Here is a 19,985-nt window from a genome sequence, read left to right on the forward strand (position 1 = left end):
CTAATTTTAAATTGAAGTGCATATCGGATGTCTGAAAATAGCCTCACATGCTGTAGGATATTTTAAGACTATCCTTTATAAACATATTTAAGCGTCTCATACGTTTCTCAGCGAGGATAAACTCATAATTTGTAATTTGTTTTTTTACTTATAATAGACCACATAATTATGGACACAATTAAAGAAACTATGGATTTTACGAAGAATATCATATTACTGTACTGTGATGATAAATAGGTTTTAAAATTATTTACTTGGAAATTAAGAAACAACCAAACACATAGTAAAAATTTGTAAATACGATATTGAATTCATGGCTCTAGATATTTTATTAAACAAAAAAGGATATAGAAATATGAGAGTGCCAAGGGCGTCTCACAGTCGTGACTTTACTCAGCCCCTGACATTCTGTTCATGAAAATGTATTTATGTTCACAAGTCAACAGCATTTTAATCTATGTTGGTAATTGGCCAAGTGAACGCCGAGAAGCAGAATCCAAGAGAAATATATTCTAATAAATACATTAAGGTTTCTATCATCAAATATATTCAGGTTTGTCTAGTGATTTGCTTAAAACTTGCTGCCTATTAAATTCCTTTGCACTTTCGTTCAATCAGATCATTGTGTCTGTATCAGAATTTTCATAATCTGATCATCATTCGCTTTCAAGATTGCCAGACTATATTATGCACCAAGTGAAGAGAATTCTTATAGTCTCGACTCTTCTTTCATTAGCCTCAGTACAACAAAATATTTTATTAGTCTAATTCCGACTGTAGCTAAGTAGTGGAGTGATCTTCGAACGGGTGGAAGAGACTCTTTTAGCTATGGTAAGTAGCTCTTCTAAGTGAAGGACACCCCGAAATCAAACCGTTGTTCTCTAGTCTTGGGTAGTGCCATAGCATCTGTACAATGGTCTTCCGCTGTCTTGGGTTAGAGTTCTCTTGCTTAAAGGCACACTATTCTATCTGTGTCCTTATTTCCTTTCCTCACTGGGCTTTTTCCCTGTTGGAGGCTTTGGGCTAATAGCATCTTGCTATTCCAATTAGGGTTGTGGCTTAACAATAACAATGATAATGACATTGACAATGAAGATAATAATAATAATAATAATAATAATAATAATAATAATAATAATAATAATAATAATAATAATAATGGTTAATAATGATAATAATGATGATAATATTTATAATGATAATAAAAATAATATCAAATAATAATAATAACAATAATAATAATAATTACAATAAAAATAAATATTAATAAGGATAATAATAATAAATAATAATATTATTATTATTATCATTATTATTATTACTATCATTCGAGATCCGCTCAAGGTCGATAGTTTCTTGTAGTGTCTGGAACCTTACCATCCTTGTTAGCTAAGAATGAGGCGTTTGTGGGAACCTATAGGTCTACCTGCTGAGTCACCAGCAGGAGTTGTCTGGCCCTCCCTATGTCTAGCTTGAGTGGAGAGGGGGCTTAGACGCTGATCATATGCATATATATATAGTTTAGGGTATTGTCACTGTCTGTTACCTCAGCCCTTCATGAGTGACCTTCAAACGATATATTGGGTTGAGAATGATCTAGAAATATATCAACATGCAAAAGAAATGATAAAGTTAATTAGTTTTTTTTGTGACTTTATTAATGGGATTTCAGAGATTATATATATAGGGAGACCTTCAACTATAATTAAATCTTGATTTATAATAACTATAATAAATTTTTATTTATGATTATTTTGCACTAAAAATCGAAATCATCTTCCCGTTTAAGATACACACATGTGCGCGAATATACTCAATTGTTGTCCAAGATACTTAGGCCTATTCTAGAAAAGTATTGTTACTGCACAATAACATAGCAAGCAATACAGTTTATAACTCCTTGCTGAACGATAGCTTTTTTGTGACATATCAATGGGATTTGGGAGATTATATATATAGGGATACCTTTAACTATAATAAATTTTGATTTATAATAACTATAATAAATTTTAGTTTATGATTACTTTGCACTAAAAATCGAAATCATCTTCCCGTTTAAGCTACATAAATGATTCCGTTAAGCGGGGTTTACACAGTCGAACGGTTCGTCAAACACAGTTCGACAGACAAGTGTTTGAAGTGATGTTCGAACGTGCGAACTGGTATTCGGTTGTCGAACACGCTCGTCGAACTGTTCGAGGGAAGTCTGTTCTCGCCTGACTTTTGTGGGCGGGGCGTCATTGTCCACAAACCTTATGTATTTGTGGCTTCCTCCACATCTTCGAGCAGTTTGATAAGCAGGTTCGACAACCGGGTTCGACGAACCGTTAGACCGTGTAAATCCCGCTTTAGGTAATATCAAAGAGGTATAAATCTCTCACTTTGCCTTGTGCGGATAAATTTTAAACTATAGTCCATTTCTTTTAGCGATGCATATTTGCACCGACTCGCAACGGTGCTCTTTTAGCTCGGAAAAGCTTCCTGGTCGCTGATTGGTTAGAATTATCTTGTCCAACCAATCAGCGATAAGGAAACTTTTCCGAGCTAAAAGGGCACCGCTGCGAGTCGGTGTAAATATGACTCGTTAAAAGAAATGGACTATAGAGGGTCACTGACTCAGTAGAGAGCATGCCTTCGCCACGCTCCAAGCAATCTTATTTCGCTCTCAACTCCACTGCCTACTTGTACTTCGATGTGTTTTCTTAAAAATCTAATGGATTTGTCCTTGGGTCATACCACACCTGTCCATCAAGTTTCATTAAAATTGGTTCTGTGGTTTTTGCGTAATGTTCACAAAAAATAGAACAAAATATTTGCTATTTATTTAACATTACGATTATTTTCAAAGTACTGCTGTGTACTGGTACTTTAATGTATTTTACCCATTATGTTACAGTCATCCTTGGGTCATGCTCAACATGACTACTTTGACTACAAAGTTTCGTAAAACTGAGTACAGTAGTTTTTGTATAAAGTTGCCCACAAACAAATAAATACACTAAGAAACTGACGACAAGGGTGATTACATACCCTTAGCGAAATCTTTGATTACAAGCTACTCTTACTAACGTTTAAGATACTGTACCAGAATGAACCAAAATATCTAAAAGAATGACTGAACAAACTAGAACTAGAAACTAATGTTACCATAAGACACATGAGTGACAAACATAGACTATCTGAACCAAGAACAAATGGTAAATTTGGTGAAAGGGCTTTTAGCTACTGTGCGCCTAGACATTATAATAAACTGCCAACTGAAATGAAGGACCTAAAGGGAGCAATTGAATTTAAAAAGAAACTAAAGACATTACTTTTCACAAGATCATATGATTTGGAAGGTGCTACAATCAAGGAATTGTATAAGTTATAATGAAAATATTTCGTTAGATGGTTGATATAGACCCGCCCGAGAAGTAGTTCACTCGACTTCAGTGGAGGGTTGGATTTAAACCCAAAACAAGTAAGGTAAGGGCAAAAAGTAGGCATTAATATCTTATAAACTCTAAAGGGAAACATGAATTCCACAGGATATCAAATATCTGATGGAAAAAAAGGGAAGAAGAAAATTAATCTACTTTGATTTAATGTTGTCCTTCGTGAACATTTATTTCGTAAGAGCTTAAACCTACAATATATAAAAAAGTACGAGATGTAAATGCTAAAATAACTCCCATATGAAACAAGATATGCAGAATGAGCAAAATATAAGGAAGGCATTAATCTTAAAGGCTTCATAGTTTCCAGTTTCATATAAAATTGATGTTAATGTAATATAATTTTCTTCAAGTTACTAAAAAACAGTTTTTTTTATATAGTAGATTAAGGTTTGACATTTTGACCTTTACACATATCCACTTATGTGAGGGTAACTACATGATAAGAGAGATACAAAGCTCACCTAGGCCTATCTCACCTTGTGCTCTGATACCATAACGTGTTTTGAATATATCCCGTCATACTTTAACCTTTGTACGTTATACCAGTACTCTATATTGATTAGAACTCAAATCAACTTTTAACTATTAGGATGAAGTTTTTCCGGTAAAATAATATCTATAGACCATCCCAATATCGCCTCTCCTTTCCCGTTATGGCTACCAGCTATAAACCATCTCTCATCTAACGTTTCATAAATCGGAAATAAAAGCTCTTTTCAACATCATTTATCCTAAAAAAACATGCATAAACTATCCATCTACCATTATACCTACATAAATACACAATTTAACACATAAAAATACGAATTCAGTCCAATATTTCGAAAACTATCTTCATAACTAATCGCGAAAAGTAGCCAAAACCAGGCTATGAAATCCATCACAGTGTACATTAAGGGGTCAGTTGCCTGATGCACTTTCTTTAATGCCTTCTATCAAAGACATCCTCTTCCACCAAACCTTTTCTCTCCATATCATCCTTCACATTATCTCATCTAGTTTTCTACCCCACTCTTGATCTTACAGAGACTTCCCAAGCCCTCCTCACTCTCTCTTCATCATCAATCCTCAACTTGCGCCCACACAATCTCGTTAGGAATCTCATATTTCTTAGACCCATTTACAACCGTCCCGGCCACAATGCAAAATCTATTAGTCTGAAAATGAAGATCTAAATTGTGTGTAAATTCCTTTATGCGGATCTTTATGAAAACACTACCATAGTTTAAAGTTGCAGCCATTTTTTTATGTTGAATAGGCTGACATAAGTCTATCTTTATAGTTTATATATGACATATCTGTTTTGATGTTACTGTTTTTAAAATGTTAATTTTTTTTCTCATATCGTTTATCTATTTCCTTATTTCCTTTCCTCACCGGGCTATTTTTCCCTATTGGAGCCCATTGGCTTATAGCATTTTGATTTTCCAACTAGGGTTGTAGCTTATCTAATAATAATAATAATAATAATAATAATAATAATAATAATAATAATCTACGTTTTTGTTGAATTGCAATATTCTTCGATAAAAAGAAACGAGTGAGTCTATACTTGCTGAAATTAGATGATGCTGAATTTGATCTTTCAAGTTTACGTAAGGTCAAAGGTCATGTGTTATTTTTTATCTAACAATAATATTAACAAAGTGTGTATCTCTGAAAATTTAAAGTTTGGCCATTTGAAATTCGATCTAAAATATTCGAACCCCCTTGAAATTTGAACCTACCAATCTTCAAAACTGTATTTTCACTACTTTGACACAGAATTATATTTCCCGTACCGAAAAATTAAGATTTTTATCTTGGTTTCAAGCAAATCGGATAATATTTGATGGAGTTATGGTAAAAACATAGATTTTGACCTGTTGGGTTACTGTGACCTTGATCATGAGCCTAAGAGGTCAAAATTTTAATGGCTTTTATTGCGTGTTATAGAGCACATTTTCTGAAAATCTCAAGTAAATCGGTCAAGTAGTTTTTCCATAAAGTTGATTACAAAGAAACAAACATACAGACAAGCACAAAGAAATATCCATCGCACACATATCGGTGGGGACTGAATAATAACATCACCAACTGCCAGAAATTATGAATCTGCGGGGCTTCTTAGATAAGCGCAAACTGTATATGTCTTCCCTTATCATAGAGTCCGTCTTAAGGCTTCTAATCTATGCTGATTTATCTTTATTTGCTGAAGTGTAAGGCTGGTCTTGAAAGCTTGATAAGCTTACAAAGAAGCTTGAATTGGTGGAACTACAGGAGTTTAAACTTGCAGCTAATGTTTCCATTTTGAACGGGCTGACATTTTAATTTTCTCTTCATTCTTTGCGTGACAGATCTATTTTTGACGTTGTTATTCATCTTAAGTTATTTTATATTCGTTATTCATTACTTCTCAGATATTTAATTCCTTATTTTCTTTCCTCACTGGACTATTTTCCCTCTTGGAGCACTGGGACTTATGTATTATGGCATCCTGGTTTTCCCACTAGGGTTGACGCTTAGAAAATAATAAAAATAATTATAATAAAATAATAATAATAACATCAACAGCAATAATAATAATAATAATAATAATAATAATAACTCACTATTCGCTTGTTATACTTTAAACTAGTGAAACAGAAACGATAGTTGTTAGCTAGGTTTTATTAAATCCTTCTTATCGAAAAACCCATTATGCATCGACAAGGCTTCTCCACTACCATATAAAGTACATGCTATTTAAAAAAGGTTGCAACGAAAAAAATATAAAAAGATAATCGATATAAAGGAAAAAAAGAATATATAAGCCGACATTAATAAGAAAAGTGGCTAACTGGCAACTACCCAGGCGGTTCCCTCCGCTTGGTATGCTATAAATCAGGTGCGCTGTGAACTGACCACACGTCAATTTCGCTGTCTGTTGTTAATTGTTAATTTCACCCGATTTCACCTGATTTTTTTAGTGATTTATTAATCTGTGATTGAATCGTGAAATCCGGAGGACCTGTCCGGCGGTTACGACAAGGTGAGAAAATAATTTTGTAAAGTTCAATTAGGCCTATGCGGAGATAGTTAGCTTGGATAGACAAAGCAGGCATTGGTAGTTTCAAGTTAAGGGTTATTAAGCACTAGTTATAACTAACTGTTTTGAGGAAATATGTAATTTGTTAATGGTGTCTCTTATTAGCCGAGACAGATAAGAGATTTTGATGAAAATATCAATTTTGGAATTGTCTAAGCCTATGTTCTTTTGATGCATCCACTACTTACTGTCATTAAACCAATGTGCAAATTTTAGCCAAACGAAAAGCTAAGTATTCTTGATGCCATTTTAATGGAAGATGTTTTAAAACTGTCTATTCAACCAATTTTACGATTATTTTGATGAAAATATCAATTTTGGAGTAGCCTATGCCTATGTTCATGTTACCTCCACTTACTGTCATTAAACCAAAATTTAAACGTTATCAAGATGAAAAGCAAAGTATTCTTGATGCGGTTTTGTAATGGATGATGTTATAAAACTGTCTATTGAACTATTCAACTAATCTTAGGAAATTTTCTTGTTGGTTTATACGTCCCAATGCTTGGCATTTTCATATAAGGCCTTAACAACTTTGTATTTAACGAATTAATGTATAGATGTTATCTATTTCGAAAATAAGTTTTATTTATTAAAACGTAATGCTCTGAACACAACTGACACTTAACCTTTGACTGGTTATGCAGTAAAAGGCTTTAGCATAGGCCTAGCCTAAGCCTGATCACTTGTATGGTTACCAAAATTTGTATAGGCATAATTCGTTCTAATCAGCTATTATACAGTTTACTAATACCAGCATTAGTTAAACATACTGCCTCGATAAATGTTATATAAACGATATTAAATGTACTAAATATAACATTATTATCACGAGAACAAATGTCGAAAAGAATTATGTTGTATCACAGCTTTAGACGTCAACATTGGCTTCTACAGAAAGTTCCCAAATCAAACCATTGTTCTCTAGTCTTGGGTAGTGCCATAGTCTCTGTACCATGGTCTTCCACTGTCTTGGGTTAAAGTTTTCTTGCTTGAGGGTACACTTGGGCACTGTTCTATCTTATTTCTCTTCCTCTTGTTTTGTTAAAGTTTTTATAGTTTATATAGGATATATTTAATTTAATGTTACTCTTCTTGAAATATTTTATTTTTCCTTAAGCGGCCCAAAGTTTCCTTTCCTCACTGGGCTATTTTCCTTGTTGGAGCCCCTTGGCTTAAAGCATCCTGCTTTTCCAAATATGGGTTGTAGCCTAGCAAGTAATAATAATAATAATGATAATAATAATAATAATAATAATAATAATAATAATAGAAGTTAGATCCAGCGAGACTATTTTGTTCAGAATACATCAGGGTAAGGCCAAGATCTTGGGTAGGCCTACGCCAAAATGCAGGCTTTATGCATTTTACATTAGTAGATTTGATTTTAGTATAAACAATTATTATTATTATTATTGTTATTATTATTATTATTGTTATTATTATACACTAGAAGGGTGTAACATACCTTAACGTGGTGAAAGGGTTTGCGTAATGCCATGATCAACAAAGTTGTTCTAGTCAGGTCCACCCATACTAGATTGGTTTGCTGGGAGTGATTAGACAGTCAAAAGTCTCCCAACATCACCAGTCTGCAGTTGGCCACCGTGGTGATGAAAACTGACCAAACCCCAGGCAGGAATTGACACGTCTGAGGCCTTTGTCCTCCGGTGAACTATAAATGACTGCATTTGATTAATATATATAATTTATATATATATATATATATATATATATATATATATATATATATATATATATATATATATATATATATATATATATATATGTGTGTGTGTGTGTGTGTGTGAGTGATCGAGGCAGTATTAATGGAGCGTTTTTGTTTTACATTTTATTTTATTGGAACTGAAATTTTGGAATTTTTTTTTAGCTGGTAAAGAAATATAAATTAATAATAGATTTTTAACGTCCAATTTTTATCGTCAGATGAGAAATATATCAATGTGTAGTATGCGCAGTATTTAACCGTACGTTATTCATAGTTGATATTGAGAAAGGTGGTAAGGCAAGGAGACTACTTATATTACTTCAAGGGCTGTTTTCCTAACTTATCACGCAGTGGAATCCTACGCATTACAGGACCTACAAGGTCTGTGCATACATTCTTAGCAATTTGTAAAGTATTACACGGGTTATTTCGTACTAATTGTCAAATCTGCATTATCGAAGCGGTTAGAAAAAAAGAAAGTCTTTAGTTAGCCTACTTGAAAGTCTTAGTATCTTCAGTCTTTTGGATGTCTCATTTATTTATTTCCTTATTTCCTTTCCTCACTGGGCTATTTTTCCCCATTGGAGCCCTTGGGCTTATAGCATCTTGCTTTTCCAACTAGGGTTGTAGCTTGGCTAATAATAATAATAATAATAATAATAATAATAATAGTGGGAGCTTGTTGTATAAGTTTATGGCCGCATATTTATAACCAACAGTTATACATACATCGTATATGATTTGAAAATATCTGTAACTATTCTCGTGTCTACACGTTTCGTTGGTTGCACGATGTGTAGTAATTCTTTTACATATTTTGGACGTCCGGTTTTTTTTTTTTTTTTTTTTTTTTTATAAATAGAAGACTTATTGCACATAATCTCCAATTCTATTTAGTAATCCTTTCTCAGTGTGTGACATCTCTTATACAGTCATGCTCATCTGCTTATGTATTGTAAGTATGTAGTTAATTCTGACAATAACACAGTCAGTCACAAGTTTCTTTACAAATTATTCAGACAGGATAATTCAAAATATATCCCTCTTACGTAGGTCTACGAATTATTCCCCCCCCCCACATTATAATTAATACTGTTTTATTTAACAAAAACAGTAGAAACCATATTTGAAATTTTGGGATGGAAACATTCACATAGTGAAAACACTAGTCGCCAATTACCGGTATCCAAATAGGCGCATCAAAGTAGGTCTATAGAATTAGTTTTAGGAACTATAGTTTGATCCACGGATTAACCACTCGATCAATATTCATCACCGTATGTATAGAGAATACGCTACTCGTTAAAACTGTTTTCAGGAAATTATATGATAAACAAAAATACGTTTGTTTTTGAGTTTTGAGCTCCGAATTGATGGCAAAAACGAAATTAACTTATTCCATAATAATGCGAACGTAGAAGATTCGGTTAATAATTGAATGATTTATGTTAATTTGCATGGCAATTTCAATGGCGACAGCTTGCCTTCATCAAGGCATGAATTTTGAATATCAGTCGTTGATGTTTTAGCGCATGATACGTAGTCAATTTATTATTATTAATTTTTTTTTTCAATGGCTTTCATATAATGATGGTCTCTTTTCCTTGTTATTGTTGTTTAATCTTCTACAGCCTATGGAATCTAAAAAAGAATAGACGGACATTTTTTGTGTGTTGGTATTCAAATGTTAGCTCTAGGGGTGTTTTGTATAATCTGAATTCATCCTCATTAAAGTTAATGATATTGAATGCTAATATCGAACATTATTATTATTATTAAAAATAATTGTTGTCAGTCTTTTGAATTTTAATCTGAATTACCTTTGTTTCAAGACCTACAGAAAAAATAGGTCTAGCCGTTGTTATGTACTGCGACATTTTTCTTAGGAGTAGGTTATTAACATAGAATAAATTTCCTGTTACAAGCGTTGAAAGGGCTTCGCTCTAATCACTTTTATAATTACTGTCTTAGTGAAGGAATAGCCTAAAGGAAGTCAATTCCTGTAGGCACAGGTTGCAAGTGACTTAAGCAGTTAGACCCGTAAAGGATCAAGTGTTAATATTAAATTACAGGGTAAGAAATGCAAACAGATGATAACAGGTCTTCTGACTTTAGCTTGAGAAGGTATCAGGTGGCTAAAGGTTTGAAGCAAAAATTCAAAATTCATGTCTTATTGAGTGTTTGCATACGTATGCAGTTGGTAACTCTGGGTGGTGAGAGGGTTTGTGTATTGCCACGATAGTTGGAGTTCTCTTGCTTGAGTGTGCAATCGGGCACACTGCTCTACCTTATTTCTCTTCCTCTTGTTTTGGTAAAGTTTTTATAGTTTACACTGGAAATATTCATTTTAATGCTGTTACTGTTTTTAGAATATTTTATTTTTCATTGTTTCCTTTCCTCACTGGGCTATTTTCCATGTTGGAGCCCCTAGACTTATAGCATCTTGCTTTTCCCATTATGTAGGTAACTTAGCAAATACTACTACTACTACTACTACTACTACTACTACTACTACTAATAATAATAATAATAATGGCCATCTGGTTTGCTGTGAGCGATCAGACCAGTCTCCTATCATCACCAATCCTCAGTTAGTGATGAAAACTGGACAAACCCCACACATGAATCAAGGACATGCCTGAGGCCTATGTCCTACAGTGGACTAGAAACGGCTGCATTTGTTGTCGTTGACGTGTTGTTGTTGTTGTATAGTTCTTGAAGTGTGATGGTAAAGTTGCAGAAACAGTCTCATTTCAAGTATTGTTGATAGTTGGTGTAAACAAAACCTTTATCCTTAGGTTTGTTTTGAGAATTTGAGTAGGTTTAGGCCTAGTAGTTTACTAGGACAGAAATAGCGTTGAGGGAAAATGGGAAGGAGCAATTACTTGTAAGTAAATTCTAAGTGGTTAAGAGTTCTATAGGCCTTTTGCGTCAATAGGCGTAGGAGGAGATGATGATGTTGAAGAGCTCTTTGGCGAATGTAGATTATGAGTTAATGGGAACTGTGTTAAGTTAAATGAAATGAAGTTAAAGTGAGTGCGCAGTTTTATCATCATCATCATCAGCCGTAACTAGTCCACTGCAGGATAAACTTTGGCCTCAGACACTCCCTTCAACTCTCGTCTGTTTATGGTCTTTCTAAAACAGTTTATACCCGCAAACTTTTTTTACTTCATTAATCTGTCGTCTTCGTTTCCTTCCCTATTTCTTTATTAGTATTTAGGGACCCATTCTGTTATTCTTAATGTCCATATATTACCTGCCATTCTTATTAGATATATATGTCCTGCCTATGCCCATAGTCTTTAACACTAACATAACATGCAATGTAATATTGTGACTGGACGGTGAAGGTGTCCCATGAACAAACGGTGTGAGTACAATGATGGTAGGATACGTATTGGCATGAATATGACCAGGTCAGGTAGCAGCATAAACCGCATATTGTCACCTTAGATGGTCGTCATAGTTGAATGTATTGAAACAGGTGACAAAATATCTATATCTAGCCCCTATATCTATCAGAAAAATGACGTATATTGAAGAATTATGGGTTGTAGCATTGAAGATGGACTTGCATTCCCAAAAAATAAAGGTGTTGGACTTGTGGTTCACGAGAAATAAACAAGAAAGAATAGTCTGAACAATGCAATCAGAGGATATAGGTATTATAATTTTCACGCAACAAATTTAAGAGGACAGAGGTAGTTCGGGGAGTTTCATTTTCTGGTCTTATTCAGCAGGGGAACCCCACGCTCTACAGGACCTCCACGGTCATTTTATTATGTTCGTTCGAAAGCATTCAACATTTCAAACCGCATATTGCTCGTTTATTGTAAAATCCACACTTGGTGTACTTAAAGAACAAAAAAGTCTTCAGTTTCCTCTTGAAAGCTTTAATATCATCAGTCTTTCGAATGTATAGTGGGAGCTTATTGTATAGTCTCTGGGCCGCATATTTAAAGGTTCTAGAGCAGGGGTTCTCAACCTTTTTGGCCCATGCACCCCTTTCACCATTTGCAATGATGTCATTCCCCCCCCCCCCCCCGCTTCCCGTCTTTTCCGAATCTGTCTGTCTCAAAAAGTGCACTGTATATAATATGCAAATATTACTAAAAATCCTTTTATTTTCTATTTTTCAAACGGTATTATACATTTAAAGCTTTACATGGATTATTTTTATAATGGAATATTACAAATTATATGCTAATTGAAAATATCGATGGATATATAAAACTTGAATGAAAGTAAAATAGTTTTTTTTAAATTCATAAGAACTATTTAACAGGCCAGACTGAAGCTGATGCAACAAACAAAAAGTTCGATAGGATAATAAGATATTATAAATCTGTAATCATTTTTATTCAGAATATTACATTTCATCAATTGACGAAACCTGTGATTGTTTTTTCTTAGCCAATTCTGGGATACACGGATGAGTGCTTGAAAGGGCACAACGCAGGTCATTTTCTACCTCTAGTCTACTGCGCTGCTTCATTTTAATTTGTAACAGAGTTGAAAAGCCTGACTCACAAAGATGTCGATACAAACGGAAGCAATACCCGGATAGCCATTTCTGCCCATTTTGGGTAGGAATCGCTCATCAGAAGCCAAAATTCTGTTATTGATTTCTCATCGAACACATCTCTTACACCCGAATCACTTTTTAACTCCTAAAACTCATCTTGACAATCATCAGGAACTTTTTCAATCGACAGTTAGAATGGATTTCTGACTAAATCCAACTCATCATCAGTAAGTTCGTGAAAATATCGTCTGAATTCATTTTCCAGTGCTGTCAAATGCTACAAAATTTCATTTTTTGCAAATTGTGGAAGTACCTTGTCTTCACCACAAACATCAAGAAGGGATGACAGTTTCTCAAACATTTCTACATTTTCTGCATTTACCCTTTTCTTCTAATTTTCAGGCTTGCTCATGGAAGCTTCCAAAACATCTACGAATTCTATAATTTCTGTATTCCTTCCTTGCATCTGAAGATTCAGTTTATTCAGTTGCTCAGTTATATCAACAAAATAGGCAAGACGCATGATCCATTCCTCATCACTCAACCAGGCAGGAAATTCTGTCTTACATTGCACTTAAAAAAACAATTTGAGCTCATCTCTAAGCTCAAATACTCGCTCAGTTACATTTCCTCTTGAACGGCAACGAACATTTGTGTGAAAAAGAAGCGAATGATGGGCTGCATCCATATCAGTACATAACTGCTTGAAAAGTCGTGAGTTGAGAGCCCCTCCTTTGACGAAATTTACAATTTTAATTGCTTGATCCAAAACCTTCTCTAGCGGAGCAGGAAGTGTTTTTGGGGCTAGTGTCTGACGATGTCTCATACAATGAATGCTTTTCACTTTTGGAGCTCGCTTTTTCACACATACTTGGAATTCTGATTTTGTCCCTAACATAGCCGGTGCTCCATCTGTACAACATCCACTGATATTATCCCACGAAAGATTTTCTGATTCAAAAAAAAGGTGAAACCTTCTCCAAAATATCAGAGGCCTCGGTAGTTAGTTTCTGAGGAGAACAAAAGAAAATTCCTCTTTAAATGAACCTGAGTGAACATACCTTGCAAACACCATCAACTGGGAACATGATGCCACATAGGTTGATTCATCAAGTTGAATTGAAAATAAGCTAAATGCTGAAGACTTTAACTCCTGCACACCTTGATCCTTGATATTAGCTTCTCAGTTATTTATAGTCCAGGAGTTCCCAACCTTGGAATTGCCAAGTAATTTTCTTGGGACCTGCTTAATTCCCTAGCCATCTGTCTCTTCCTCAGTAACTTTTACAATCCTAGGATTAACTTGGGTGGTCACTTGTATATTACTGTCTAATCCATTTTTCCTGGGCCAGCACATGATATAATGCAAGCCCACGTGACACGCCAGTTACGCCAAAGCCTATAATTGCTCTCCTCACCCATAAACTTACTTCGGTCACAATTCACCCCCTGAAAGCCCAAAATTCACCCCTGGGGGTGAATTTCACCCCCATTGAGAACCTCTGTTCTAGAGCCTACAGTAGACTTATATCTAGGTTCCAGGATCAAGGATCTGGTTGTCAGAAAACTCAAAATCAATCAATCAAATCATTTTAGGCCACACTGAAGCGGTTAGATTGTGTAATGGTGTGCTATATATACAAGTCGCTCTCTCAATACAACTGTTGGTCTATGATAACATTACTGCGGGGTGCTATGCGCACAGCTCAAACGCTTGCTTGTGTGGCCGAATAAAGTAATCAAGTGAAAGGCTGTTTTTCCGAAGATATTTTTATGAAGTACGGGACGGGTGCGTATTAGGGAAAGTACTTCATGGTGTGTCGTTTTACAAGAATGCCATAGTGTTATTTTCATGAAGCGTAGGTACTTTAGAAGTAGGCCTAGAGACTAATGAATTCTCTCTCTCTCTCTCTCTCTCTCTCTCTCTCTCTCCTCTTTGAAACTACTGGCATTAAAAAAAAATTTCCCCACACAGAATTGCTCGTGTATAAAGTTATTATCCATCTGCTTCTGGCTTGTAAAATTGTAGCATTCTCTCTCTCTCTCTCTCTCTCTCTCTCTCTCATGGGGCTAAGAAATAAATCAAAAGTTAAAAAACAATGAATATTTATTATTTTAATTTTTACTTACACCTGTACGTGACTCAAAGTTATGAGGTACCTCCTATTACATAAGCCAAACTACAGCATTTAGATTTGTTGTGAACACTTTTCGTATTTTTGTTTACTGACTGCCGCTCGATTCACTCGTTTGATATACGATAACTTATGACTTACGTATGATGTCGAGAAACCGGTTTGGCGAAACTTAATATGCTCCAGAGACCACGTGCCTTTATGGAGGCCCGCGTTACATGCTGGTTATTCTCTCTCTCTTTTAGTCTTCTTCCCCATCCTCCATTCTCTCCTCTTCTTTCTCTATTTCCTTCTACACTTCCGAATAAGTAGAAGAACCTCCTCGTGCCACTCAGCAAATGCAACAACGCTCCAAAATTGCAGTTGCTCCCAAAAGCTGTTTTGGCTCTAGTCTAACGCAGCCTCTCCACGCTTTCACAATCTATTTTTCCTCTGAGTTCACCACAAACCCCTCAGAATTTTCCACTATTCCAACCTAATCCCACCTCCAAATATTCCTACTTTCACCCTAAAAGTGCAAATGGTTTCATGTTGACCATGCTGACATGAGTCTTTTTTATTGTTTATATATGACTTCTATTTTTGACGTTGTTAATAGTTTATATGGACATATCTGTTTTGACGTTGTTACTGTTTTTAGAATGATATATTGTTAATTTATTCTCATCATTTATTTATTTCCTGATTTCCTTTCCTCACTGGGCTATTTTTCCCTGTTGGAGCCCTTGGGCTTATAGCATCTTGTTTTTCCAACTAGGGTTGTAGCCTAGCTAGTAATAATAATAATAATAATAATACACGGTTTATAATGCCCCTAGTGGGAATCCGTTAGACTCCAAGGGTTCGAGTCCCGCTCAAGCTCGATAGTTTCTTGTAATGTCTGCAACCCCACAATCCATTTGAGCTAGAGACAGGGGGTCGGGTGGCGTTTGAGGGAGCCTATAGGTCTACCTGCTGAGTTATCAATAACTATTGCCTGGCCCTCCCTGGTTTTAGCTTGGGTGGAGAGAGGACTTGGGTACTGATCATATGTACATATGATCAGTCTCTAGGATACTGTCATTCATGAGTGACCTTCAATACCTTTAATAGTTAACTATTTGTAATATGGCAAAGGGGTAAATGGATCTATATGTTTGAATTGAAGTAGATAAATCACACATCTTTGAATTTCACTGATGAGTATTTTTTTTTTATTATATTTTTACAGTAGGTACTTGACAATAAATTTGGCCTAATGTCTGTTTTTCACCTATGTAGGCGACATAAAGGTAAACCTAATTCGATGTTTTGTAATAAAGTTAGGTTTTGTGGATTTGTGATAAAATGATGTTATCCCTTTTAGGAATGTCATTATAATTGGAATTAAGAGAGAGAGAGAGAGAGAGAGAGAGAGAGAGAGAGAGAGAGAGAGTGTGTGCACAAGGAGTTACAAGGATTTTGGATGTCTCAAAGACATTTTAGTCCATCAGAGGAGACTCCATTTGCTCTTTGGTAGAGCGATTTAGTTTAAGCATTTAGAGTTCTTATGATCTTGTCTAACTTATTCTTGAACTCGTTTACCATGTTACTGTCTACTACATCCGCTGGAAGTCTGTCCCATGTATTTGCTATTTTGAATGTAAAGAAATTGCCACATTGAGTGGTGTTGTATCTCTTCAATTCCAGTTTGAGAGAGAGAGAGAAAGAGAGAGAGAGAGAGAGAGAGAGAGAGGAGAGAGAGAGAGATTTAGGCATGTAAAATTCATTCTTATCAATCAGTACAAAACAAATGAGAGAGAGAGAGAGAGAGAGAGAGAGAGAGAGAGAGAGAGAGCGCGTGTTTAGCAAGTTGGGACTAAGAATGTATAAGTTTTGAGAGAGAGAGAGAGAGGAGAGAGAGAGAGAGAGATTTAGGCATGTAAAATTCATTCTTATCAATCAGTACAAAACAAATGAGAGAGAGAGAGAGAGAGAGAGAGCGTGTTTAGCAAGTTGTGACTAAGAATGTATAAGTTTTGAGAGAGAGAGAGAGAGAGAGAGAGAGAGAGATTTAGGCATGTAAAATTCATTCTTATCAATCAGTAGAAAACAAATGAGAGAGAGAGAGAGAGAGAGAGAGAGAGATTTAGGCATGTAAAATTAATTCTTATCAATCAGTAGAAAACAAATGAGAGAGAGAGAGAGAGAGAGAGAGAGAGAGCGCGTGTTTAGCAAGTTGTGACTAAGAATGTATAAGTTTTGAGAGAGAGAGAGAGAGAGAGAGAGAGAGAGAGAGATTTAGGCATGTAAAATTCATTCTTATCAATCAGTAGAAAACAAATGAGAGAGAGAGAGAGAGAGAGAGAGAGAGAGAGAGATTTAGGCATGTAAAATTAATTCTTATCAATCAGTAGAAAACAAATGAGAGAGAGAGAGAGAGAGAGAGAGAGAGAGAGAGCGCGTGTTTAGCAAGTTGGGACTAAGAATGTATAAGTTTTGAGAGAGAGAGAGAGAGAGAGAGAGAGAGAGAGATTTAGGCATGTAAAATTCATTCTTATCAATCAGTACAAAACAAATGAGAGAGAGAGAGAGAGAGCGTGTTTAGCAAGTTGTGACTAAGAATGTATAAGTTTTGAGGAGAGAGAGAGAGAGAGAGAGAGAGAGAGAGATTTAGGCATGTAAAATTCATTCTTATCAATCAGTAGAAAACAAATGAGAGAGAGAGAGAGAGAGAGAGAGAGAGAGAGAGATTTAGGCATGTAAAATTAATTCTTATCAATCAGTAGAAAACAAATGAGAGAGAGAGAGAGAGAGAGAGAGAGAGAGAGCGCGTGTTTAGCAAGTTGGGACTAAGAATGTATAAGTTTTGAGAGAGAGAGAGAGAGAGAGAGAGAGATTTAGGCATGTAAAATTCATTCTTATCAATCAGTACAAAACAAATGAGAGAGAGAGTGTGTTTAGCAAGTAGTGACTAAGAATGTATAAGTTTTGAGAGAGAGAGAGAGAGAGAGAGAGAGAGAGAGAGAGAGAGATTTAGGCATGTAAAAGTCCTTCTTATCAATCAGTACAAAACAAATGAGAGAGAGAGAGCGTGTTTAGCAAGTAGTGACTAAGAATGTATAAGTTTTGAGAGAGAGAGAGAGAGAGAGAGAGAGAGAGAGAGATTTAGGCATGTAAAAGTCCTTCTTATCAATCAGTACAAAACAAATGAGAGAGAGAGAGCGTGTTTAGCAAGTAGTGACTAAGAATGTATAAGTTTTGAGAGAGAGAGAGAGAGAGAGAGAGAGAGAGAGAGAGAGAGAGATTTAGGCATGTAAAAGTCCTTCTTATCAATCAGTACAAAACAAATGAGAGAGAGAGAGAGAGAGAGAGAGAGAGATTTAGGCATGTAAAAGTCCTTCTTATCAATCAGTACAAAACAAATGAGAGAGAGAGAGCGTGTTTAGCAAGTAGTGACTAAGAATGTATAAGTTTTGAGAGAGAGAGAGAGAGAGAGAGAGAGAGAGAGAGAGAAAGAGAGGGGGGGGGGTCTTAGTGTTATGAAGTACAACGGGTAACGAGCTAACCCACGAGGCGAGTTATTATGGAGTTGAATTACAAACCGGTCATAAAGATACGTAGTTAAATATACCAAATACGAAATCCCTTCAAAGAAATTTAAGATTTTTATATAGAAATTTGAAATAAAGATAAGAAAAAGATATTGAAATAGATAGGAAAGAGATATTGAAATAAAGATATGAAAAAGATATGGAAATAGGATTAAATAAATATAAGTAAAATATATTGAAATAAAGATTTGAAAAAATATTGGAATAAAGGTAAGAAAAAATTGAAATAAAGATAAGAAAAAGATATTGAAATAAATATATTTGTGTTCTTTGTTGTTCATTGTATCTCTAATTTTTTAGACGCACGAGTTAGGAGATAGACAAGAAATGTGAAAAAAATATCTTGGAGGTGTTTTATCAACACATGAATTATATATATATATGTATATATATATATATATATATATATAGATAGATAGATAGATAGATAGATAGATAGATAGATAGATAGATAGATAGATCAATTTAATAATTTCCTGGTGTCTTGTTTGGCAAATAGATGCTAGAAGTTGCCAGATAATGCACTCTCATGAAAGCTGGTTTTAGTCTGTCTAGACAACATATCAGGATTCACGTAATGTCTTGTTTAGGTAGCCATTTGGGACCAGATGTATCCATGAACCGATTTTATTCGTTTGAGTGGCACATGTCACTATAAGGGTTCAAAGGCAGCAGAGGAACTGACATTTAGATGTTTAAAGGTCGCTCATGAATGGCAGGAGGGAAGGGATAGTGACAATCCTCTAGTAACTAGCGGGACACTGCCCTAGAGACTGACCATATATACATATGATTAACTCCCAAGTTTGCAACCTCACCATTCTTGTGAGCTAAGGATGGGGGTTTTGGTTAGAACTTGTAGGTTTACCAGCTGAGTCATCAACAGCCATTGCCTGTCCCTCCCTGGTCCTAGCTTGGATGGAGAGGGTGTTTGGGCGCTGATCATATGTATATATGGTCAGTCTCTAGGACAGGGCTGTGGCGTAAACCAAGTATTGTGATCAACCTCACGGTTGTAAATATGTAAAAATGTTACAGGAATAGAATCATCCCCTAGAAAGGTATTGTAGACCGTATACTACTTACTTATATCTTAAGTAATTTTTTTGCAAGCACATTCAAAATGCGCTTGCAAGTGCAGCGAGAATGAAATCCAAAATGTGGAAAACCTGGAATAGGGAAGCGTCAATACAATGAATTCTATTCACTAATCTTTAAGTGTGGCTATGCCAAATCTTCATCACTAAATAACTTAGGTATAATACCCAATAATGTTATGATAACATGTTTTATTATGTTATATCTTTGCTGTCTGGAAGTCCTGTATTTCCTTCACACCACCTGCTCTGTGACTAGATTTTTTTTTCTTTTTTTCCCAGAGTTCTATCATTATTCAAACAACTTTTGTTCCAACATAATTATCATTGTCATCGCCATCTTTTTTCTCCCCCTTTTTGTTTGCTGATATGCATGCTATCATCATTATTGAGCGTTAATGCTTTTGTTATTTTATT

General features: G+C 35.1%; 1 protein-coding gene across 1 annotated transcript in view; it reads left to right on the plus strand.

The window, feature by feature from the left end:
* The first annotated feature begins 6,308 nt into the window (after positions 1 to 6,308).
* The window catches only part of LOC137648271 (visual pigment-like receptor peropsin), a 330,485-nt gene continuing 316,808 nt past the window's right edge, over positions 6,309 to 19,985 (plus strand). The window contains 1 exon segment of the mRNA XM_068381198.1: positions 6,309 to 6,450. The gene's annotated coding sequence lies outside the window, so the exon portion shown is untranslated.

This window comes from Palaemon carinicauda, chromosome 10, assembly GCF_036898095.1.
Source record: "Palaemon carinicauda isolate YSFRI2023 chromosome 10, ASM3689809v2, whole genome shotgun sequence".
Taxonomy (NCBI): domain Eukaryota; kingdom Metazoa; phylum Arthropoda; class Malacostraca; order Decapoda; family Palaemonidae; genus Palaemon; species Palaemon carinicauda.